The sequence below is a fragment of the Ambystoma mexicanum genome, chromosome 10, assembly GCF_040938575.1.
Source record: "Ambystoma mexicanum isolate Mex_15411 chromosome 10, UKY_AmexF1_1, whole genome shotgun sequence".
NCBI classification, from domain to species: domain Eukaryota; kingdom Metazoa; phylum Chordata; class Amphibia; order Caudata; family Ambystomatidae; genus Ambystoma; species Ambystoma mexicanum.
The window spans coordinates 1,073,753,375-1,073,779,200 of NC_090932.1; positions in this window are offsets into that span (position 1 = coordinate 1,073,753,375).

The window sequence follows — 25,826 nt, forward strand, 5'->3', positions numbered from 1 at the left end:
AACCACACCCGATGGATGAATCTTGCTTTGCGTTATTCTGCATCCTCTGCAGCAGAACGCTCGTCGTGTCTTCTGCATCTGATCCTGGGCCTAAGGAAAAAGGCTTACCATCCTGAATCCAGTCTTCAGCAACACCTATAAAGACAAGAAAGAACAGGTTAGAATTACGGTCTTCAGTGACAGCTCTTCACTTACCAGGGCCATCGGCTGTCACCAACGCCTCGCGCTGCATTCTGAAAGACAAAGGCTTACCTACTCTTCGTGCGCTCCGGAGGTCTTCACACTGCATTCCGGCATCTGAAAGACAAAAGCTTACCAACTCTTCGCACGCTCCGGAGGCCTTCGGCGCTGCATCCCGCATCTGAAAGACAAAACAAGGTGCGTTTAAAGACATTGGGGAACTTTAATACTCACGTGCCATTACTCCTTTCCACATCTAACCCAGTGGGTATTCCGGCACCCTGCAGCCGCTCCGAACTTGTACCTGCAAAATAAAAAGACAGTTAGAGCGCATCGTGAAGCAGGCAACAAGCGCTTACTTACGTGCTTCCAGGCGCTTCTATTCATCACACGGGCTCCATCTTCAACTCACTTCAGCCCGTCATCCACCATCGCCGGAACCCTGCAAAACAAGAGACATCATTACTAAAGACTTTAAAGACATTAGAATTACTCGAAACTTACCGTTCGTGCAGTAAACGACGGACAGCAGTCCTCTGAAGTCAAGAGGCCTGCTCCCCTTATCACTTACCTAAGGTGAGAGCGTTAACCTTCGGGGTTCTACAGGAGAAGAGAAAGGGAAGAAGAGAGAGACATTCAATAACCCAGTTCATTAATTCCATATTTTCTATCTGCAGACATCTTACCCTTCGAGTCAAACATACAGTGCACAGAGGTCCAGCCCAAAGAGCCAGCCATGTGTTACACGTCATCTTTGAAGATACGGTATACGCCCAGTCAAGACCGGCGCCTCTACGGGAATCAGGTGAGCGTTACAGAACGCAAAGCCTACCACAAAACTCCCGTCCAGGCGCTATGGAAACCTCGGATACCGACCAACTAGCCCAGTTACTTGGGGAACTAAGGGCAGAAGTGCATGCAGCCCGTCAGGAAACGAACGCTCTAAGAAGGGAACTGATTATTTCCAAGGAGCGAACAGATGATCTCGCTAGACAATTGCTACAGTCACAAGCCGGACAGACCCCGTTACCCGCATCTGGGGGAAATCTTCCTTCTACATCCTCTATGAATCCAGTGCAGATCAACCTACCTGGGAATGTACCTCTGGCTCTGCCCGAACGATTTTCTGGTGACCCAAAGAGGTTTGCAGTATTTATCAATCAGTGCCGGTTGCATTTCTTATGCCGGCCAGCAGCCTTTCCAACTGATCAAGCTAAAGTAGCTTTCGTGCTTTCGTACCTCAGTGGCAATGCGGCAGACTGGTCGATCCCTCTAGTAAATCAAGATGATCCGGTCCTCCATGATTTTCAAGCTTTTCAGCTCAGTATGGAAAAACTGTTCGCAAGACATTCACAGGGGCAGGCCTTGGACAATGAGCTTCTTTCGTTGCGACAAGGTAATCAAGACCTTTTGGTTTATATTGCGTCTTTCAACAGACTGATAGTGGAAACTCAATGGCCTGAGGACAAAAGGATTACGCTGTTTTATAGAGGTCTACGTGGATAGCTCAAAGATGTGTTAGCCCAAGTAGTGAATCCCCCACAAGATTGTTCGGACTATATAGACTTAGTCGTTCAAATAGATCACAGACTGCAGAACAGGAAGGCCGATCGTTCCAAGTTTGATGCTCGAGTATTTTCCAAACCGCCAACTCCTTCCAAAGGAGTAGACTCCGGGGAACCCATGCAAAGAGGGGGTCTGAAAGGTCCTCTAACACAAAAGGAGCGGGAAAGGAGAAAACAGTTGCAATTATGCCTCTATTGTGGAAACTCAGGGCACTTTCTTCGAGACTGTCCGGTGAAACCTGCTAAGAAGGCAGTAGGAGCTGCAGTTACCAAAGTTACAAACTCTGAGCAGGGAAACGACCTTGCCCGACAAGAATAGAGGTCCTCTTGCCGAGCGTGAAAACCAGTTCCGTGACCTCGCATTTCGTGATACCTATGGTCCTCATTAGCCCTGATAATCCGGATCGATTACAAGCAATTGAAGCTTACGTCGACAGCGGTGCCATCGGCAATTATGTGGATCATGAAATGGTTTTGAGGATGAATCTAACTCTTTGTCCCAAGGCTGTAAAGGACGTCATTACTACGGTGGATGGTACGGAGATAGCCTCCGGGCCAGTAACGCATACCACTCAAGAAGTGACGCTAATAAGTCAAGATGGACACCATGAGAAGATCGTGTTTGATGTGATCAAGGCCCCTCAGTTTCAGATTATTCTAGGAATACCTTGGTTAGAGAAACACAATCCTCTGATCGATTGGCGAGCAAGAACGGTCCAGTTTCCAGAATGTGTCTCTACTTGTCACCCTCCACCTGGTGTTGCACTGGCAGCAATTTCTTCAGAGACTCCCCAGTTACCTCCCGAATACCTAGAATACCAAGATGTTTTCCGGAAGGATCAGGCTAACTCTCTACCTCCTCATAGGTCTTATGACTGCCAGATAGACCTGATACCTGGATCTACTCCTCCTTGTAGTAGAATTTATGCCCTCACCGAGCCTGAGAACCTTCACCTTCGACAATACCTGGATCAATCCCTGGCAAATGGGTTTATTCGTCCTTCCAAGTCCCCTGCTTCTTCAGCTTTGTTCTTCGTTCCAAAAAAGGAAGGAGACCTTAGAACTTGTATAGATTATCGCTCCCTGAACCAGATCACCGTTAAGAATAGATATCCGTTACCTTTGATCCCTGAACTCCTGGACCAAGTCAGAAAAGCATGCATATATACAAAGCTGGATCTTAGAGGAGCTTACCACTTGGTACGAGTAAAAGAGGGCGATGAATGGAAGACGGCCTTCCGCACCAAGTATGGGCTATTTGAATATCAGGTCATGCCCTTCGGTCTTTGCAATGCCCCGGCCGCCTTTCAATATTTTATGAACGATGTCCTCAGAGAGCTCATAGATGTGTGTGTTGTTGTTTACATTGACGACATCCTCGTTTATTCTTCATCGGAATCTGAACATCGGAAACACGTGAAAATGGTCCTCGAAAGATTGCGTCAACACAAACTTTTCGCTAAGCTGGAAAAATGTGTTTTCAACGTGACTGAAGTTGAATTCTTGGGATTCATATTATCACCTGGCGGAGTGCGTATGGATTCAAAGAAGGTCGATGCAGTTCTCAAATGGCCATCACCATCCTCCGTAAAAGGTGTGCAGAGCATGTTAGGCTTCGCTAACTTTTACCGCAGGTTTATCCCCGAATTCTCTCGAATAGTCCAGCCCATCACTGCCTTGTTAAAGAAAAACAAACGTTTTGAATGGTCTACCGAGGCGGAACAAGCTTTCCAGGATTTGAAGACTAAATTTATCTCTGCACCAATCTTAAAACACCCTCGCCCCGAACTCCCCTACATCGTGGAAACTGATGCTTCAAGCCTTGCCATGGGGGCAGTTCTATCACAAAAGGACCCGGTAACCAATCAGTTGCATCCCGTGGCATTTTGGTCCCGCAAATTCTCGCCTCCTGAAATCAATTACACGATTACTGACAAGGAACTTCTGGCTATCAAGTCTGCCTTTAAGGCTTGGCGGCATTATCTGCTGGGGACCCGACACACCGTTACTGTGATTACGGATTACCGAAACCTGCAATATTTGAAAACCGCAAAAGCCCAATCCTCTAGACAACTCCGTTGGGCATTATTCTTTGCCGAGTTTGACTTCATAATTACCTATCGACCTGGTACAAAAAACGGTAAAGCTGATGCCCTTTCTCGGATGGGAGTGGAAGAACACTTGATCAACCCTAAACCTGTACCAATCATTCCCGAACAAAGAATTCTGGGTGTAATCGCCACACAATCCATAGAGGAAGTTAAGGATAAAGCCAGGCAACTTGTAACTCCAGCAGACATACAGAATTGGCATCTGCAAGGAAAGGACTTTGCAGTAAAGGACAACTTATTGTATTTCCAAGAACGATTATACCTACCCAGCACAGATTTACAGAAAGAAGTAATCTCTTGTTATCACTATTCTTTAATGGAAGGACATCCCGGTATAGCCAAGACCTCAGAAAAGATCAAGCGCTACTTCTGGTGGCCGTCTTGTAAAAAAGATATCAGAGACTTTATAATGTCCTGTGGAGTATGCGCCCAAAACAAGAGTCAAAAGGAAAGACCAGCAGGCCTCTTACGCCCTATTGACATCCCACCTCGCCCTTGGCATACGCTTTCTATGGACTTCATCACCGATCTACCTCCATGCTCCGGATACAATACGATTCTAGTAATCGTGGACTTATTCTCCAAGATGGCGCATTTCATTCCGCTCAAAGGCTTGCCAACAACAGCAACTCTGGCCCAAGAATTTCTCGAAAACATCGTCCGACTGCACGGTTTTCCTTCGGTTCTAATTTCGGATCGAGGTAGTCAATTTATTTCTCATTTTTGGCGAAGTTGCTGTCGGTCGGCTCAAATTGATGTGAGACTATCGACCAGTCACCACCCTCAGACCGACGGACAAACCGAGAGGACCAATCAAACTCTGGAACAGTATTTACGCTGCATGCTGCAACAAACTGAAAAAACTTGGAAAGACATCCTTTGGATAGCCGAATATGCCTACAATAACTCTGTCCATTCGGGAACTGGGAAAACCCCGTTTTTTCTTTTGTACGGCAGTCACCCTCGAACCTCGGAGTTGGATCCCCTCCAAGATCTTGAAACACCAGCAGTAGACTACCTGCATTCTACAATCACCCAAGCCTTTAAGGAAGCTGTTTCTCACCTTCAAAGGGCTAAAGAACAATACAAGAAAGGAGCAGATCAACATCAGAAGGAAGCCCCTCAATATCGAGTAGGGGATCAAGTCTGGTTATCCACCAAATATCTACCTCTAAAATGGCCACGCACATTCAACCCAAGATACCTTGGTCCCTATTCCATCACTACCATAGTAAACCCAGTAGCGGTCAAGTTGGACTTGCCCCCGCACATGAAGATACATCCGGTCTTCCACGTCTCTATTAAAACCCGTGCAACCTCAAACCCGACTAACTAAATCTCCAAAACCTATCCTAGTTGATGGGGAACTCGAGTTTGAAGTCAAAAGCATTCTGGACTCCAAGATCTCCAAATCTAAACTATTTTACCTAATTGACTGGAAAGGCTACGGCCCCCAAGAGAGATCCTGGGAACCTGCTGAATATGTCCACGCTCCTCGCCTAATCAAAAGATTTCACCGAACATTTCCTGACAAGCCAAAACCCCCGGAGAAGCCCGGTTTGGGAGGGGCCTTGAGGGGGGGTACTGTCATGATCTCTGCTTCCAAAAGGTCAGGGTTTTCCCAACTCCCTTGGAAGCAGATTCATAACCCAGGTTCCGAGTGCCAACCAGTCCCAATTGGGACCTTTTGGACCCAGTCCTGGCGCCAGTGGCACCAGGCTCATAAATATGCCCAGTCCCAGCGCTGGAAGCGCCGGGCTCATAATGCTTGGGTGGACTTACCTGCAGCAGACCATGCTGCTTACTTGCCTGCCAGTTGAGCCTCTGATCCTCTTCTGTTTGGAACTACTTTTCCTGTTGGGTGGGGCAGGAGCCACTCCCTAGGTTCAGAACACTGGAACTCTTCTGGAAAGCAGGAACTCTTTTCTTACCTAGGCGTGGCTGTGGAAGGAGACACCTAAGCACTACAGGAGGCTATTTAAACCACACCCGATGGATGAATCTTGCTTTGCGTTATTCTGCATCCTCTGCAGCAGAACGCTCATCGTGTCTTCTGCATCTGATCCTGGGCCTAAGGAAAAAGGTTTACCATCCTGAATCCAGTCTTCAGCAACACCTATAAAGACAAGAAAGAACAGGTTAGCATTACGGTCTTCAGTGACAGCTCTTCACTTACCAGGGCCATCGGCTGTCACCAACGCCTCGCGCTGCATTCTGAAAGACAAAGGCTTACCTACTCTTTGTGCGCTCCGGAGGTCTTCACACTGCATTCCGGCATCTGAAAGACAAAAGCTTACCAACTCTTCGCACGCTCCGGAGGCCTTCGGCGCTGCATCCCGCATCTGAAAGACAAAACAAGGTGCGTTTAAAGACATTGGGGAACTTTAATACTCACGTGCCATTAGTCCTTTCCACATCTAACCCAGTGGGTATTCCGGCACCCTGCAGCCGCTCCGAACTTGTACCTGCAAAATAAAAAGACAGTTAGAGCGCATCGTGAAGCAGGCAACAAGCGCTTACTTACGTGCTTCCAGGCGCTTCTATTCATCACACGGGCTCCATCTTCAACTCACTTCAGCCCGTCATCCACCATCGCCGGAACCCTGCAAAACAAGAGACATCATTACTAAAGACTTTAAAGACATTAGAATTACTCGAAACTTACCGTTCGTGCAGTAAACGACGGACAGAAAGTCCTCTGAAGTCAAGAGGCCTGCTCCCCTTATCCAGTGAAGAAACTGGTTACAGCACCCTGCCCCGAGGCAGATGGAGAGCACGGCGTTCACTTACCTAAGGTGAGAGCGTTAACCTTCGGGGTTCTACAGGAGAAGAGAAAGGGAAGAAGAGAGAGACATTCAATAACCCAGTTCATTAATCCCATATTTTCTATCTGCAGACATCTTACCCTTCGAGTCAAACATACAGTGCACAGAGGTCCAGCCCAAAGAGCCAGCCGTGTGTTACACGTCACCTTTGAAGATACGGTATACGCCCAGTCAAGACCGGCGCCTCTACGGGAATCAGGTGAGCGTTACACATATCCTACTTCAAAAGGTAACATACACTAAAGTTTCTAACAGTAGCCAAGTACTGGTTCCAACACAGAGATTTTCCCAATAACCAAGTTCTGTCTCCAACACAAAATGTCTTCTCATCTGAATGGTTTAGCTTGGCATTGTGATTGTATCATAATCCGACAAAGTTCATCATTCTTCCAATGAATAGGTCAATAGGATTTTCTTCTCTTGAGAAAGACAACTACTACACACTCCTTCGTTATACAGAACAATGTTTTCATCAGGATGGTTTTAGCATAGTTCAACAAACACATGAGTGGCATTGTTACTTTCTTTCCATTACAACCTTTTCACCACAGCAGAGTACTTCAATATCTGTTTGCTGGGTCACTAACCGGTCAGGACTACCACTAACAAATCAATGTCCTGGTGTACTCACCTGCCATGATAAATCTTCTAACACTCCTACAAGTACTCTGTGGTGTAGGTTACTTCAAAACATCAGTAAAGTCTTTGACTTTCAACAATAGCATAATTCACAACTTCTTCCATAAGGATGTAACACCCATTGATTCTGTTGATTCCAACAGTTGATTGGCCACATCCAAAGCAGGTTATGTTTCTCTCCCCTTTGACCTTCTCCCCAAGGAGGGTAATCTTCCTGCCCACTCTGGGCTTCTACTATCACATCTGGTAACTGCTGATTCAAGCTTCTCTCTCCATGAAAGCTGTTTCAGCGGTTCACAACCAGGGTCGGACTGGGACTAGAAATCGGCCCGGACACCCAAATAAAAGTGGCCCACACCTCGCCCCAAAAGGTGGCCCACCCCTGGCCTCAAAAAAGTGGCCCACCTCTCGCTCCAAAAAAGTGGCCCTCAAACCATCATCCGTGAATGGCGTCAATTCACAACTTTACAGAAAATGCTACTTATAGAGGGTTCATGTGTCTGTTACATTACAACACAACTCATAAAATAACATAGCTTTGCATACAGTTCTGTGACAGGGCCACAGCTCCCTGAGCCTCCATCCAGGGCCATAACAAAAGAAGACCCAGGGCTACAGCCTCCCCAGATACCCCACCCACCAGCAACGCGCCCGCTCATGGGAACTCCACGAGCTCACCCAATCAGGCCCCATCAACAAACCTTGCACGCAAAGTGCCCCCGCCAGCCAGTTCCTCAAAGCCATCCTCTGAGACCCAATAGCTGAATTGGAGTTGCAAACCGCTACTGGTACAATAAAAATGTCTTAACCAGGTCATCCCAGCGCCACTTGACTCATAGGCATTCTGTGTGACCTGCTATGAAGTCCTGTCAAAAACAAACACTGGCAAAGCCAACAGCACTGACCTGTGCACAAGTGGCATTTCTCAGGCACTGCTATTATATGCCCAAGTACTCGCTCGCACCATTTTGCACCTGCTGCCATCAATGGGCAGGTAATACCACTACAACCGCGCCTGGCAAGTGCCTTGGCCATGTCTACACAAAAGCCCAAACTGTTGGCATTGCCAATGTCTTACACTTGCATACAGAATGCAGCCCAGGACTACTCCCATCCTTCAAAAGGCCTTTGAACATTTCACTCAAATCCAAGACTTGTTACTTTACTGGCTGAAACCCTTATGAATGCGATTGGCAACCGCATAAAACAACTTTACAAATTCAAAGAAGCAACATCCCGTGGGCTACAGGAAAGGGAGAACCCTCCTGCCCCCTAGGTCACAGAATCCGACCACATCTCCTTCAGAATATCACAAGGACAGAAGCTTTGCCTTTAAAATGACTATATTTGTCAATGGGGTCTGAGTAAGTATTTTTGTCTGATCCAACCACTTTATTCTCATGTTATCTTTTCACTGCTAGCACGTCCCAAGGCACCAATGGTAGCAACCACTGGCACCCAATGACCAACTTGGTGTCCCGTCATTTCCCCCCCATCACCTCCACTGTACAACGATCCATGCCACCTGCCTTTTGCCACAACTGCTGCACCCACCCTACTTCTGCACTTTCTCCACACAAGCGCGTCACCCCACACAACGCTCGTATAAATCTACAATAAACAAATACAGCGAGGGATTTTCAGCACACACAGCTGCACTTACTCCAGTGATACCAGGGTGACTACAAGCTGCATTCCCTCTATTGATAGTGAGTGGCTCACAACTGCACTCACTACAGTGGCACCCGAGTGACACACAGCTGCACTCACTCCAATGATACCAGAGTGACTCACAGCTGCATTCAGTCCATTAATACCCAAGTAACAAACAGCTGCACTCACTCGATTGATTCACAGCTGTACTCACTTCAGTGATACCTGAATTGCTCAGATCTGCACTCACCACAGTGGTACCCGAGTAACACACAGGTACACTCACTACAATGATACCAAAGTGACTAATAGCTGCATCCACACCATGATACAGGGGCGATTCACAGGTGCATTTACTCAGAGCGCTCAGGTTTTCCGTAGTCATGCGTGAGAAGGCAGTCCAGACCTGTTTTTACCTGGAATTCTGGGGATTGAAGTTTTCCATCTTTGAAATCAGAAATAAAAAACGAAAAGTTCCAGAACTCAATGGGGAAAAAATGGGACTGGATGGATAACTGCAAACTCACTGGCTGACTGAAGTCACAGCTGATCAAACCACTAAAACAGAAGTAACCCACAAATACTCACACTAGTGCCCCCTCCCTCACCTTCCACAGTAGTGCCAGAGTGCCTCATAGCTGCGCTCACTCGTCCCAGTGATTCTGAGGGGACTCGAAGCTTCCCACACTCTGCAGTGATTTACAGGAGCTAGGAATATACCAGCGGACCCCGCCTTGAAGGCAGGCATCAGCTGAAGGCTGACTACTACCCCAGTGCTGCTCCAAGTTGGTTTGGTCAAAGTATGCAAAGAAGCTGCCTGTAAATTCAGCTCAAGCCACACTAGCACTCACGCTAGCGTCAGTTCCTTACAAAAATAAAAAGCACCTCTAAAAAATAATAAACAAACACACACACAATTTTCCTGCTCCGGTCTCCTCGACTCTTTGGAAGGCGGAGGGCATTGTTATTTGAGGCCCTTACCTTCTCCTGGCCGGTAGCCTACATTTCCAGGAAAGAAGCAGGCCCAGGAACAGCAGCTGAGGCCCCCAGCCCAGGCAGGCATCAGCTGAAGGCTGACTCTCTGCACATGGGAAGGAGCGAGGCCAGACCCTGGGCTCCTGGGTCCAGGATCCCTGGGCTGAAGGCTCGACCAGCGCTCCATCAAGCGAGATGTAGCAGGCCCAGCTGGGAAGCCTTGGATCCTGGTCCACCACGCAGCTCACTGCTGCAACTTGTGGCGGGCACTGGAGGCGGTCGCGGAGAGTCTGTGTAATATAAAACACTGGGAGGGAGCAGGCCAGGCTGAGGCAGCCCCGCCCAGCCCTGCTGGTCCCTCCCAGTGTTTTATAACACTGACTGCTGCTAGCGCCAGGGTGTCGCGAGCCGTGGCAGTTGGCCGCCGGCCCGCCGCATTTATCAAAGAAAGGTAACACTTCAGTGTTACCTTTCTCTGCATCTGCGGTGGGCCGGCTGCGGCGGGCGCGGGGCTGCAATTGCAAAGGATCTGTAAGTTACTTACTTACAGATCCTTTGCAACTTGCATCTGTGCGGCAAGGCAGAGGCCCTGGGGGTTGGTTCCTGAAGTGTGAAGCCCACGCCTGGGCCGAAACCGGCCCGCGTGGGCTTCAGGAACCGGCCCCCAGGTCTCTCGCCATGAGTTTACATCGGCCACGGGCCGATTGGCCGACGCCCCAATCCGACCCTGTTCACAACAGAGTCTACACTGCAAGGCAAACTCACTGGTCTCTCACTGTGCATCTGAGTGTCCCCCTGCTGCCACTTCTTTCCTCACCAGAGTCTGAGAGTCTGATAGCTGCAGTTGACAGTTGGTGCCTCGCATCTTCGCTGACAGGATTTCTCGTTGTTCTCGATGTTTAGCCGTTGTTCTCGATGTTTAGCCACTCTGTTTGTTCCTCACAGGTTCTTGATCCCTTTCTAACTTTTTAAATTTCCAGAACCATCCTTCCTTCAGGCCACACATTTCTCTGTCTCTGGTGAATCCCCCAAATCCATCCCTACAAGTAGCTAGATCATTATCGTGGGGTCACTCCCCAGAAACAATCCTTCCTAAATGTAACTGACTTACCACCTCAGAACCCATTTTTACAACATACCCATAACTTGTATGTGTGTAGCGGTTACTGGCACAATTTCAAATTTTAAATTGCAGGTTCTCTCCCCTTGTTTTTCCCCAAACTCCATTATTTCTAGAGTTAGCAGGTTCTTTGTCCTTCGGCAAATCCCCCAGCCCCATCTTTCCTATAGTTGACAGGTTCTTTCTCTGGGTGTAAATCCACAGAAGTCCTACTTCATAAAAGTGAAATATTGTTTTTGTCCCTGAGAAAATGCCTGACTCCACCCTTCCTATAGGTGACAGATTCTCTACCCCCTATGACTCCATAGAGCCATCCATCCCTTAGGTAATAAGACAGGTTTTGTTCCTTGGACCTTGCATTTTCTCTGAACCCATTATTTCAATAGGTAAATGTGTGTTACCCATCCTTCCTATGAGCAAGACAATGCCCAGAATCTAACACAGGAAAGGAAGTGGTATGTCCCTGGGGCAATGGGCAGACTTTCTACTCCTTAGAGCTGAAATGCAGTGTTTATCATGGTGTGAATGCCCAGAGTCCATCTGCCCCTATGGATTAAAGGTCGCTTGTCCATGAGCTTATCTCCAGACTCCTTTTCCGACAAATGACAATTGCCTAGGTAACCTCCTAGCGTCCATCATACATTGGGGTGACAGCCCATGGGGATTGGTGAATGCCCTTAGCTCATGCTTTCCACAGGTAAAAGCTTATCACAAAAACTCATCCTTCCTAAGCAAAAAGCAGTCCTCATTGAATCTATCCTTCGTACAGGTCCATAAATCCTTGGTTCCTTCCTGCAGGCTTCAACCATATTTTCACTCTATACAGCTATTTTACTTACAGAGACTACAGAGTAATTTTGCGAAGGAGCACTGCAAAACTGCTCCAAGGACACAATTCTAAATGCACATCTGGTTATATTGGTCCCCGAAAAATTGTCAATGGTGGTTGCTGGCCTGATCTTATCTAGATGTTATTGCTGCCTAGCATTACTCTCTGTGCTACATTTGACAGACTAAAAGTCTTTTCAGTGCGATATAAGGAAAAACCATAGAAAACTAAAAAAAGATAGAACTTAAAATCAATCTAATTTTCTTATATGAAGTACATCCAATTTGTGTTTGACCCAGTCCTTCACTATTCAACATATTGAGTCATATCACAAAATGGCACCTGGTCTCAGAGCAACTGTCCCGTGGTATAAAGCATGCATTAATTCTTCCTCTTTGTGTCTTCTGATCACATTTCTATAGAGGCATGCAGGCTATCCCAAATCTTAAGGGTCTCAATGGTTACTTATTGGCAGCACAACCTCTGAGATTTGGGTTGTGTCATAGGTCTCTGAAATGTTCTTGCTACCCGAATGTGCTGAATCATCATATAGAGACCACCTGAAACAGCCTAGGTTGTTCAGATGGTTTAGATTTCAGGGCAGTGATTCCAAAAATGTATTAAAAATATATCTTTAAAGGGATATAATACTGAAGGACAAGGTAAAATGGGTAAGGGAAATTAAGGGGTGGGAGTGAGGTTGGGCAGTGGGGTTAGCAAGGAGTACTAAAGTGATGGGCGTTTGCAAACATCCACATTAAAAGCACATTCAATAAGATACCTTAGTGGGTTAACGCACCTGTTGCAGAGATCTGCGCAACATTGTAACATTTGCAGTGAATAGTTAACAATCTGGGTTGTAACGATTCATATAGCTTCATTTTCTGAAGTCTATAACATAAGTAAAGTTGAAGTGCTTAATCATGAGATGTCATGACAGACCTCAGACCTACATCTATGTAAATGCAAGGCCGAGTTCATCAGATGACCTGCATCCCTAGGCCTGCCTTCATTACTTTGGAAGTCGGTAAAATGAATACAGCCTGGAGAGTTCATGGCAGATAAGTACTCGGAGCGCACTATGGAGCTAGGACAGCCAGTTACACGTCAAGTCTGCATAATGCAGTCATTCATCCCTATGGCATTGTTCATTTACACACTTATTTAGATGGGTCCGGGTGCAGGGACAACGTGAAGAAATTGGACGGAGGTGCATCCCTGGTCCATCTTTGCAGTGTGCAGAGAAGGGTCAGAATCTGGGTTTGACTGCTACTGAACAGATGTGCTATGGGTCGTGGTTATACACATCGATAGCTCTGGGCCAATCTCAATGAGGCCTCCAGACAAGTTGTATTGCAATGGCATAGCACATGGTAGCCCTGTCTGTGCACTTTATAACACAGCTCTGCAGTGAAAATTACATTTTTGCTAACTTAAAACAAAGAGCTCCTTACCCCCTCGACGATTTTCCTCATCATATTCGTTAATTAACTGAGGCAAAAGCCCACAATACAGACTCTACCTTCTAACCTTTCCAAACTCACTGGAAGAAAGACTACAGGGATACATTTGAACAGCGTTTGATATTCACCCCTGCCCTTGCCCCAATATCCTACACCCCCCTGGCTTCCCGTTCACATGGTATGTGTCTTTCTCTGCTGGTGACGTGGCTCTCAGCATTTCCTGCTTTGACAGAGAAGGGAATAGTTTCTTACCTGTAACTCCATTTCTCCAGCATTGGTATCTTTCATGGATTCACATGCTTTGAATATTCCCCGTCGTCAGGCTGGGAATCCCCGGTACATTATATAGACCCTTTCCCGTAGGAAAACTTTTTCGACGCTTATGCGTCCTATCCACCTCGTTTTGTATCATGCGTGCCCGTGCCGTCAGGACGTCATGATATAAATACAGGCCCCGCCCCCGCGCTCCCTCAGATTTCGGGCCCCAAAGTAGTGGGGGAACCGGTTTGCATGATCAGGGGAGGCAGGTGGGCGCATGTGAATCCATGAAAGATACCAATGCTGGAGAAATGGAGTTACAGGTAAGAAACTATTCCCTTCTCCAGCATTGGATCTTTCATGGATTCACATGCTTTGAATAGATTACATAGCAGTACTACCCCCAAGAGGAGGTGTGCATGCAAACCCCTATACATTCTTCGCAAAAGGCCGTTCCCTAAGATTATGTATACATCAGTAATAGTTTACATAGGGAAAAAACGGACCACATACAGTCATAAATTCCACAGGATGCCACCCCGCAGCCGGGGCTTACCTTACTGGAATAGGTGTCGAAGCACCGCCTGTCCCATCCGGGTGTCTTCGGCATGTTGCTGCGACAGGCAGTAATGGCGGGTAAAGGTGTGTGTAGTCGCCCAGGTAGCCGCCATGCAGATGTCCCCTAGAGGGACTCCGGCCCACAGTGCCGTCGACGATGCCGCTGCTCTAGTTGAATGAGCTCTTGGCCGTCGTAGAAGAGGCTTCCCTGCCTTGGAATGGCAGTACGAGATGGTAGATGACACCCATCTTGAAAGTCCTTGCTTTGAAATGGCTTTTCCTCTAGCACCCAACCCATAGGCCACAAACAGCTGTCTCGTTTCTCTGAACGGTTGCGTACGATGAAGATAAAACTTGAGAGCCCTTTTTACATCCAATGTGTGTAGCATGCGCTCCGCTCCCGAGCATGGCTCCGGAAAAAACGTAGGCAACACGATAGAAGAGTGTTTATGAAACACCGAAGGAGCTTTTGGTATGAACTGTGGGTTAGTGGCTAGGACTACCTTGGTCTTGAAAAATCGTAAGTATGGTGGGTCCACCATTAGAGCCTGAACTTCTGAGATACGTCGGGCTGAAGTGATGGCCACCAGGAAGGCCAATTTCCACGACAGAAACTTCAGAGACGATGATGACATTGGCTCAAACGGAGGTTTCATAAGAGACGTTAAGATCAGATTGAGGCTCCACTCCGGTGGAAATTTCTTCTCTGGAGGGAAACTCCGAAAGAGGCCTTTAAGGAAGTGCTTAATCAGGCGGTCGCTGAACAATGGTGCCGAGTGCCGTCGACGAGTAAACCTGGAAATGGCTGCTAGGTGTACTTTTATTGACGACACCGACAGGCCCATTTGAGCTAATAACAGCAAGTATGGAAGGAGCTGTTCCGGCCTAATCGATTGCGGGGCCAAACCTGGTTGATCCTCACACCATTGACAGAACCTTTTCCATTTGTACGCGTATGAGGCGTTTGTGGAAGGTGCTCTTGCCGCTTGCAGGATACGTCGACAGTCCTCCGGAATCGTTAGCCGACCAAATTCGGCGAAGTCAGGAGCCAGGCCGTCAACTTGAGGCTGTCCGGGTCGTGATGCCAAACGACACCCTCCTGTCGAGACAGAAGGTCGGGGGTCTTCTGGAATCTCATCGGTTCCGCCGCCGCTAAGTGTAGTAGGTCTGAAAACCACACTTGTCTGGCCCAGTATGGGGCCACCAGAATTACCCGACATGGGTACCTGAGGATCCATTGCAACGTCCTCCTGACAAGGGGAAAAGGAGGAAATGCGTACAGGAATTTGTTCGTCCATGGGAATGAGAACGCATCCCCCAGTGAGCCCTGCTGAGGCCATCTGCTTGCGTACTGATGGCATTCCTTGTTGTTCTTCGTTGCAAACAGGTCTATGGAAGGGTGTCCCCATTCCTTGAATACTTGTTGAAGTTGTTGGTCGTTCAGCACCCATTCGTGAACTTCGTTCATTTCTCTGCTGAGGGCATCGGCTTCCACGTTTTTCACTCCTGGTAGGTGAAATGCTAAGATTTGTATGTTGTGTTGAAGGGCCCAATGCCAGATTTTCTGTGCCTCTGTCGATAGGGACCTGGAACGTGTCCCTCCTTGTTTCCTCAAGTAGAACATCGTAGTGGTGTTGTCCGTCATGACACGCACCACCGAGCCCCTCAGTTGCGGAAGAAAAGACTTCAGAGCCCATCGCACTGCTCTCAGTTCTAGCAGGTTGATATGCAGGGAGGACTCCTGCAAAGACCACTGGCCTTGTACCTGTAACATATCCAGATGAGCTCCCCATCCGCTCAGCGATGCATCCGTCACCACCGTCTTTTGGAACTCTGGTTCCAGTAGAGGCATCCCTCTCGTTAGGTGAGTAGACACTTTCCACCAGCCGAGTGCTTGAACTAGTTGTTCGTCGACGACCAGTCTGTCGGACCAGCGACCTCTGCTCTGTGCCCAACGGTCCGCTAGAAATTCCTGGCAAGGCCTCATAAACAGACGGCAGTTGTTTATTAACGGAATGCAGGACGACATGGTCCCTAGCAGGGACATGTACTTGCGCACAGAGACTCTGGTACCGCCGCTCCATTCCGACGCCTTGTTTTGAAGTTTCTGAATTCTTTCGCTGGATGGTTTCACCAGGCTTGTGTGCGTATGAAACTCCGCTCCTAGAAAGACCAAGGTCCTCGAAGGCTCTACTGAGGACTTGTTGAAGTTTATTGCGAAGCCCAGTTCCTGTAAGATGGACATTGTGGCTCGTAGACTGTCTCGTGTTTGTTCCTTGGATGACCCTCTGATTAGCCAGTCGTCTAGATATGGATAGACATGATGACCATCCTTCCTTAAATGGGCCGCTATAGGGGCCAAGCACTTGGTGAACGTCCTGGGGGAGGACTTGAGCCCGAACGGGAGGACCTTGAACTGAAAATGCTTTCTCCCGACGACGAATCTTAAATATCTCCTGTGTCGTGGGCGTATTGGGATGTGAAAATAAGCATCCTGAAGGTCTAGTGAAGAGAGATAGTCCATGGGTTGCACCGATCTGATAACCTCTTGGAGTTTTAGCATTTTGAATTTTTGGCTCTTTAGCCACTTGTTGAGTACCCTCAGGTCGAGAATGGGCCTCCATTTGCCGTTTGGCTTTTTGACAACAAAGAACCTGGAATAAACTCCTTGGCCTTCCTGTGCCACAGGAACTCTCTCTACCGCCCCTTTTCGCAACATAAGCTCCGCCTCTTGTCGTAGGATTTGGAGGTGGGGCTGTGTCGAGAATAAAGGAGGAAGACGCGGAGGCTTGTCTTTGAATTGCAGCGCATGACCCATGCGAATCGTGTCTAGGACCCATCGATCTTTGGTGATGCATTTCCATCGGTCGAAGTGATGAGAGACTCGACCCCCCAGGACGTTCCGAAGGCCGTCATTGGTTGCTGGTTTGCTTGTTCTTCGTTGACGACGGACCTGAGCCTCGCCGCCTGGAGGCTTGATAGTCCCTGCTTCCACGTGCCGACTGGGACGCTCGTCTGAACCCTTGTGAAGAGTACGAGGGCCTGTTAAATCCACGGTCCCTCGAGGCTCCAAAGCGGGAGTTTCCAGAAGCACCTCTGAAAGGGCGAAAAGAGCGAAAATTTCTACCCGTTTGAAGGGCGCCGAGGGACCTAGCAGTATCCGTGTCTTCTTTCATCCCTTTCAGCGCTTCATCAACCTTTTCGCCAAACAGGTGCTCCCCTTCGCATGGCATGTCCAGGACTTTGTACTGTACTTCAGGACGGAAAGTAGTACATTTGAGCCACGCTTGTCGACGAAGCACTACTCCATGGTTGATTTGTTTGAAACCAGACTCTGCTAGGTCCACTGCGATATTAATAGCGTGGTTCGAGGCCTCCTCGCCGTCCCGCACCAGTAACATAGCTGCTTTTCGGTGTTCGTCTGGCAGGTGTTCTAGGATAGGGGCTAATTTGTGCCACATTTCCCTATCATATCGTGACACGATCGCTAAGGAATTGGCTGCTCTTACTGTCGTCGCTCCGACCGAGAGCACCTTCTTTCCAAATGCGTCCTGCCTCCTAGCCTCGCTTTCCGGTGGCGTTGAACATTTTTGCTGGACCCTGGCCTTCCTAGCTGCTGCCGCCGACACCACCGAGTCAGACAAAGGCTGTGATGTTAGACATTTTGGAGTGGACTCCGGAGCTTTAAACTTTTTCTCGATCCGTCCCTTTATGGCTGGTTCCGAGAACGGATGGCGCATCGTTTTGAGACCTTCTTGCCACACGTGGTCAAGGATTGGGATGGCAAATACCGATTTTCTCCTTTGACCCATATGGTCAAAAAAGGAAACAGTCTTTCCTCTGCTCCTCAGGAATCAAGCCGAATTCGGAACACGCTTTCCCCATCATTGCATGGAAGGCTCCCACATCATCAGGGGGAGATGGCTGTGTCTGGCTCCTCGTAGACTCCAATTCTACATCCGAATTCCATGTCGGGTCCCTCGACGGTGACAGGGAGATGTCTGACCCAGAGTCATCATGTATAGAGTCGGACTCCGACAACTCACCCTCCTCCTGAGCTCGAGGACGATCTTTTACCGCCTGGGGAGCCGATGGGTGATTCGTCGACGAGCGAGCCGTACAAGTTTGCTCGTCGACGGAAGGTACAGACAGAAGTGACGATGACGTCCCAGGTTGAGGGAACTGGGTATCCAGCCGCTGTAGTAGCTTCTGAAGAGTATTAAGCACATCCAGAGACAAAACTGTCTGGGGGTTCAGCAACGTGGATGATATAGGTACCATACCCCCGCTCGCACTCGTCGCCGTCGTCGTCGACGTGGAAGGCCGTAAGCCTAAATCCAATGGCTGCAGAACCATGTCACCTTCCCCTTCCGCCGAGCAGGCCGTGTCTGGCTGCAGTAAGACCTCAGGGGGGATCGGGTCATAGACCTCAGGCAGCCAAGCCATAGACTGAGTTTCCGTCGACGAAGGAATCCCAACCGCTGCTGCTTGAACGGTAATAGGCATCGTCAATGACACCGAGGTCGACGAGGAAGTCGTCGTCGTCGAGCCTTTAGACTTCGTTGTCGATTTTGATGCCGACTTCCCGGCTGAAGCTTCTCGACTCACGGAAGACCTGGGACGGTCCCCTGAGGAGGATTTAGACAGCGCCAGCCTCTCCGTCTTAGATGATGAGGAGGAGGAGGGCTTTTTATGAGATGAGGAGGATCCAGCATGTTTCCCCTTATGCTTGTCCTCAGGGCGAATTTCTGCTGGCCGCACCTTCTTCGATGGAGGCTCCGACTTGCTCCTGGAGGCCGTGGAGCCAACTTCCGAAGCCGGGTAGGCACCCGCTCCGTCATTAAGCCAGTCGACCAGCCTTCTTTTACGGTCCTTAAGGGTTTTTTGGGAGAAACCCTGGCATATCTCACATGTATCCGCCGTGTGGTGCGGGTGGAGACAGTAGATACAGTCCATGTGGCCGTCTCCTTCATAAACCTTTTTGAGGCCACAGGTTGCACATGGGCGAAATAACGCCTTTCCAGACATAATTCTCCAGATTTGAACTTCGCTTACGCGAAACAGACAAAAAAAAACAATCTAGTTATAACTAGTAGTAACACGAAGATCCCACTGCTTTGAAAGACGGTTGAAATCTGAGGGAGCGCGGGGGCGGGGCCTGTATTTATATCATGACGTCCTGACGGCACGGGCACGCATGATACAAAACGAGGTGGATAGGACGCATAAGCGTCGAAAAAGTTTTCCTACGGGAAAGGGTCTATATAATGTACCGGGGATTCCCAGCCTGACGACGGGGAATATTCAAAGCATGTGAATCCATGAAAGATCCAATGCTGGAGAAGTACTGTATGTTTAGTTTTGGCCACCTATAATCATAAACCTTTGCATTAAAAGCACAGTTAGTGGAAGATGGCATATGAGAAGGGACACAAAGCTTGTAAGTGTTGTTTGGTTATTTACCCACCCATTAACTGAGCATGGCCTATGAAGAGGGAAAATGGGACGCTCCCTTTCCCCGATTCCCGTCCAGACCATGGCCTATGATGTCACGACCTAAGCATCCAACACGGGATGAGTTCAGCCCTCTGTCTGCTGCCCCGGACGTCAAGATTCACCGTGGCCACGCCCCTGTACCCCCAGGCCAGCTGCGCACCATCCAAAGCACATGGCGAGACCTCAGGAGGAGCTGAGACCGACCATATGGACCAACTCAATTAGACGTCACTCATCAATATCGCCATCGTTAGAGATGACACGATGACATAGCCAACGGACAAGAACACACGTGCTACCAAGCACCTGGATCAGACACACACCAACCCACACGAAGAACATACTCAGTGCTATGTCATAGAGGACTGCTCACACTCACAGACATGCATCATTGTTATTTTATCACATAGGCTAACTAATGCACCGCAGAAACGCAAGACGCCAGAAGAGCTCGTGTAAATGCTTGCAGACGCTTTTTGCTACTAAAAACCCTGAAGACGACACCCTGTAGATGGACTAATATATAAGGACCCAAGTCGCACCTTGCGACCCCCGTGTTACGGACTGTACGCCGCCACCCATAGGCTAGGCCAAGGTAGGCCGCAAACCAAAGTCCCCAGGCCCGGAGCAGCTCAGACGAAACTGCAAGGTGCTGATCATCCAGAACCTGATGGGAGCCCCACAGCCAAGGCCACGAAGTTAAAATCTACACGCCGCGCTCTCAGCGCCAAGGCTAAACCTGCCACTGCTAAACACTCCTCGGGGCAGAAATACAAATCAAATCCCCGTAATCCTGCCTCAGCCACAGTCTCTTAACATGTGACCAGGCCGATCTGATACGACGCCAAGCTCCAAGGACCAGAGAAGCTCTGGGGTCTCCCGTCTGGGACCCAGACTGCAACAACGAAGTTACAATTTAGATACCGGCGGCGATGGGAAGGGTGCACCCATCAGCCAGTAGTAAGACCTGTCCATTGTTCGCCCCTGACACATAGTCACACATTGTTGCCAACACCAGGTACATCGCGAGCTGGGAACGACAATGGTCCCAGGCTTGGGGGCTCGTGGATGAACCAATCAGAATACGAGGGGCTAACCACTGACGACACCGAGATTCAACCAATCACTAACTTTCTCCATGTAACAAATCTCATGTAACTATTCTTAGGGACGACCCAAGCGTACCACCTGACCTCTTTTCCACCACTAAAATTCTCTCCTATACTGACCCATGCTGACCCTACCACTCGAGGAACCAACCCGGAGTAGCATTAGGTTTAGGGGCTAGTTTTCCCAGGTGACGCACGTAGTAGCGTCATCCTGCTAGAAATGGACCTGTGAGCCCATCACTGCTGAGATGTTCCTTGGGTACCCATGCTGTGAGAACCTGTCCCTGTCTGTTTTATGCAATAAACAGCAGTAACTCTTTGCTCTTGTGTGTGCCTCATACTCCTTTGGGACGTGGGAGGAGCTCGGGCCTCCCCAACCCCAGAGGTCCGCGGATGGCCCTGCCGACCCCCGGGAAATCCCCCCGACACCTATGGTCATTCCCACCCACTTCCGGCCCCTCTCTGCCCAAAGCACATTCTTTTTAAAAAAATGTTTTAATTTGTTTATGGTTCATTCAAAAAACCTTTACAAAATGTAGTAAACATAATTCAACATTTCCATAGTACACAGATTAAATTTCTCTATAATTATAACAAATTAACTAAATAATATATTGAGTAAACTGTGGATGTTACATAATATTCTAACATTGAATTTGTTCACACTTGTAAAAATATAAAAACCAAGTATTATCAACAGCCATAAAAGTCACTTTCAATTATTTAAAATATAAAAGTTGAGGTATTGTCGATTAAAAACAACCTGAAATCTTTATGTCATACAGTTAAAGAATTACAGTACTGAGGTTGAAAACTCATTTTCGATATGTATAAGCAATCTCACCAATGCAAATATTAACGGCCTATGATTTCCCAACATCATTCTCTCCCAAAGGACAATAAGACAATCTTCGTAATTGATGTTAACGAATTTCATAAATAAGCTCAAACGTATTATTTTGAAATGAGGACACTCTAATACAAGACTTTTAAGAGTTTCAATCTTTTCATTACAAGAGGGGAATCGACATTTTAACTCCTTAAGAGGATTGGGGGCCTGATGCCAGTGAAGAGTTCTTTCTCTTGTGTGATACTAGTTTAATTTAAACCTTATATAATGCTTGCAATATATACTACTGGGGAAAACCTCTAAGTAGTTACAACGAGGAGAACGTTTCCTTGAGTAGTTTGCGTATTCAGTATATGAGGAAGAATTTTTCAGTTCTGAAACAGTCTTCATCCAATCGTATTCAAACTATTCTTTTTGACATAAGCAGGTCTATTAGTTAGATCAGATTCATTTATGTCCAAAGTTTCCAGTGTTCTTAATATCCCCTCTTGAAATATTTTCATAGTGCGCGGACAATTTTGTGATAACATATCCTAGAACCCAGAGTACAGGGAATTTTTTGGAAGGGCTAACATCTTAGCGTCGTAAGAAAGATCCTGCCATTTTTTTTACGACACGAAAGAGAGATCAACCCAAACTCGTGCCGAATTATGCAATTTGGAATTGCCAGTGAAAGCTGTAATACAGATTTCAAAAAACACCCCTGTATTCTATCCAAGATGTTGTTCATGTTAAGAAGGCATACATCAAGAGTATACAGATGGACACTTTCAACCTAAAGGCTCAAGAAGTCAAGAATTGGTATTAAAGAAAATGTACGGTATTTAGCGTAAATGATCTTTGCTTGAGACAAGAGAGGTGTATGTTTCTTATTTAATTTTTCGGACCACATTTTGATAGAGGAGTTATTTGTAATGCAGTATCCAAGATAGATGGTTTCGTACAAGAGTGGGATGGGAGTGTCAACGATGGTCCATCTATAAGATTTACATTTCACTTTCCTAGGGAATGTCATTATGCATGTTTTGGTAGCATTAGGAGTAAGATTGTGATTTTTGGCAAATTGTTCAAACAGATGGAGCTTTAGTTGCAGGCCTGCTGGCGTGGGGTCGAACAAAATAACATCTTCGGCGAAGGCTAGCCATTGTATATGCATTGGGCAATTTATGGCAAAGAGGTTTTTGTCATGCCACGACTTGTCCAAATCCCTCATATACAGATTAAATAAACAGGTTGCAAGATTGCAGCCTTGCTTCAATCCCATTTCAGTGTTAATGGCGTTGGTGGTATCTCCTTCACTATTAACCCTAATCCTGTAGAAAGTATCTGTGTGGAGGAGGATTATCCAGTAAATTAGTATTGGAGGTATCCCCATTTGCTCCAGCTCAAGGTAAAGCAGATTCCTGATTACATTGTAAAATGCTGCCGAGATGTCTATAAAAGCTATGTATATAGGACATGAGTCTTTATATTTAGTTTCTGCTATCATATCATCACGGTAGTGTTTAAGGTGGTACTTATTTGATTCCGAAAACCAGTTTGAAATCTCGAGTATAATGAGTGTTGTGTGATATGTTTTTCTAAGTCACACAGAATGAGAATAGCAAAGACCTTGGCTTCGGTGTCCATTAAAGAGGTAGGAAAGAGTTGGCAGGGTTTTTCGGCCCCCCTTTTTGAATATGGAGATAATGATTGAAGTTACCCAGGAATATTACCAGACATCAGTATGAGGTCAAATTTTGCTTAATGGTTCGCCATAAAGTCGGGTCTGTTTTAAGCACACATGGAGGGATTGCATCGGGTCCAGCTGATCTAGAAAATATTAGTTTTTTAATTGCCCATACAATATCCTCATTGGAACACTTTAATGAAGCCATTGTTGCTGACTGGGGCAATTGATATGAGAAATTCTTAACATCATCTGGAGTTGCATATTTAGCTGTTTATGTAAGGGATCTATGTCTTATTGTCAATGATGTTGCATGTTTTAATTTCAGCCCGATTTGTATGTTTTATTACTTTCCAAATTGCACTCGAGTCGTATTTGCAAATAGATTTTATTTTAAAGCACATTCTACTGCCATCTATTTGAGCTAGCTTATTAAGCCATACCATCAACCTTTGAACGGAAAGTGCCTGACCTTGTTTCTTCAAAGCAGCCTTATGAGAGCTAATGGCTTAATTGTTGCTGTAAGCGCTACTGGTGTAATAAAGATGTCTTAAGCAGGTCTGCCTTCAGCCACTTGACTCCTAAGCAATGTGCGTGTTGTAAAACAAAAAGAAACGCATTGACAAAGCCAACAGTTTTGGTTTAAGTATAGGCATTAGACATTAGATAGGCATGTACTAGGCACCTCTATCATGTGCCCAGGTACACACCAACTGCTATCATTAACGGACAGTTAGTACCATTGCCTGAGTGCCCTTTCAAATGCCAGATATGATATGATAGGTTATTGGGGATTCGAACCTGTGTTGCTCTGCTTCCTCTCTCTTTCTCTTTCTCTCTCTCTCTCTCTCTCTCTCTCATTCTCTCTCTCTCTCTCTCTCTCTCTCTCTCTCTCCCCTCTTTCTTCTTCATCTCTCCTTCTTCCTTCTCTCTTTCTTTTTCTCTGGTACATACAAGATCCTTACGGGTTATTTTTCCATTCTTGTTGGTGATCTCGTTCTTCTTTTAAACGTCTCCTCAACCTCCTTTCTCTCTCTCCTTATAAGATCCACTTAGTGTTTCCTCCCAACTTAGTCCTTCCTAAAGATGTCTCCACACACTCTTCTATTCTCTCACCACCACCACTATAATGTTCTCTCCACCTCTTTTATTTACTCCGCCTACATCCTTTCCAATCCTCCTAACTTCCTTACGCGAACTACATTCTGCCGCCTCTCTCTACCTCGCGAAACCACCAGTACTCACCCGCAAACTCCTAAATCAGATGGTGAGCAAGGACATAACAAGTGTAAATGTTGGATGATAAGAACTGGGTGGATGCATTGAAACGGAAAACAACCTCGGAGCTCCAGTTAATTGCCTTCTTCAGAGAGAATGAAACTTCTGATTTATTTCCATGATATCTGCTGCCTTGACACACTCAACAAAGTGTTTGCTTTTTTGTGGACCTTCTCGTTTATTCACACTAATAATAATAAACTACACGCCTGTGTCAAATAATCACTACAAGAAGGTGGCCTTGTCACCGTTTTGGTTTTTTTCATCAGGTCTTCAAGCCTTGAAAGTACAGTTCAAACCCAAGTGGAGATTTTTTTAGGTTGACGTTACTTTTCATTCGGCTACTTGTAGTCTTCCATTCTAGTTTGCAAAAACAGAGCTGCAATCAAATACTTTTTGATTTACATAAGGAGTTATATATTCATCAGGTTGTTTTAGGTGTCATTTGTGTATTTTTGAGTTGTCCTTATAAGCAGAGTATTCTTTTAGCTCTTCAAAATCTCATATTAACACACATTTATATTATTTAGAAATGAGAAACTATGTGGTCCCATCTTCATCTCTAACTAGAGCTTGTTATTCTGGGCCAACTCTTTTATCTCATGGTGCAGTATCCGAGAAACTAGGTGTTGTGTTGTAAGGGCTGGGGAGCAGTATGCCAAACAAGGGTTTGTGTTGTGGGAGTTGGAGGCCGGATGTCAGTTATCGGTCTTGTGTTGTGGGACTGTTGGGAAGGGGGGACAATAGTGCCAGGCCCCCCAGCGCTTTTGGATGAGGCAGAGGTCTGAATGTGTGCATTAGGGTTTCGGGAAGGGGACAGGGGTAGGGAGATGGTGGCAAGGGCCATAGTGCGTGGAGGATGGGGGATGTTTTTGTTCTAGCATACATGGGAAATCAGACAGCATTTGTTTAAATATTAGCAGCCATATTGGAATCGAGGCCTAGGCTTGCGGTGCAGCCAGGGCCACAGGCCAGAGACACACATATAAAAATAAGTGTATGCATGCGAGAAGAGGTAGCCTGGACACTGGTAAAACAAGCCAGAGCTGCAGAGATTCATAGAGCCTTCATTGTTTCATGTTGCTGACATTTCGTATCCCAGAAAGGATGCGCCCTGCAAGGCCACGAGGGGGTTGAGATCTCTCTGCGAAAAGCAATTCCACGAGAAAGAGGGCTTGAGCTTCCGACATTTCCTGTTCCAACTCTAAGTAATAGCACCCAATAGCTCCTGTCCCAAAACCCCAGGCA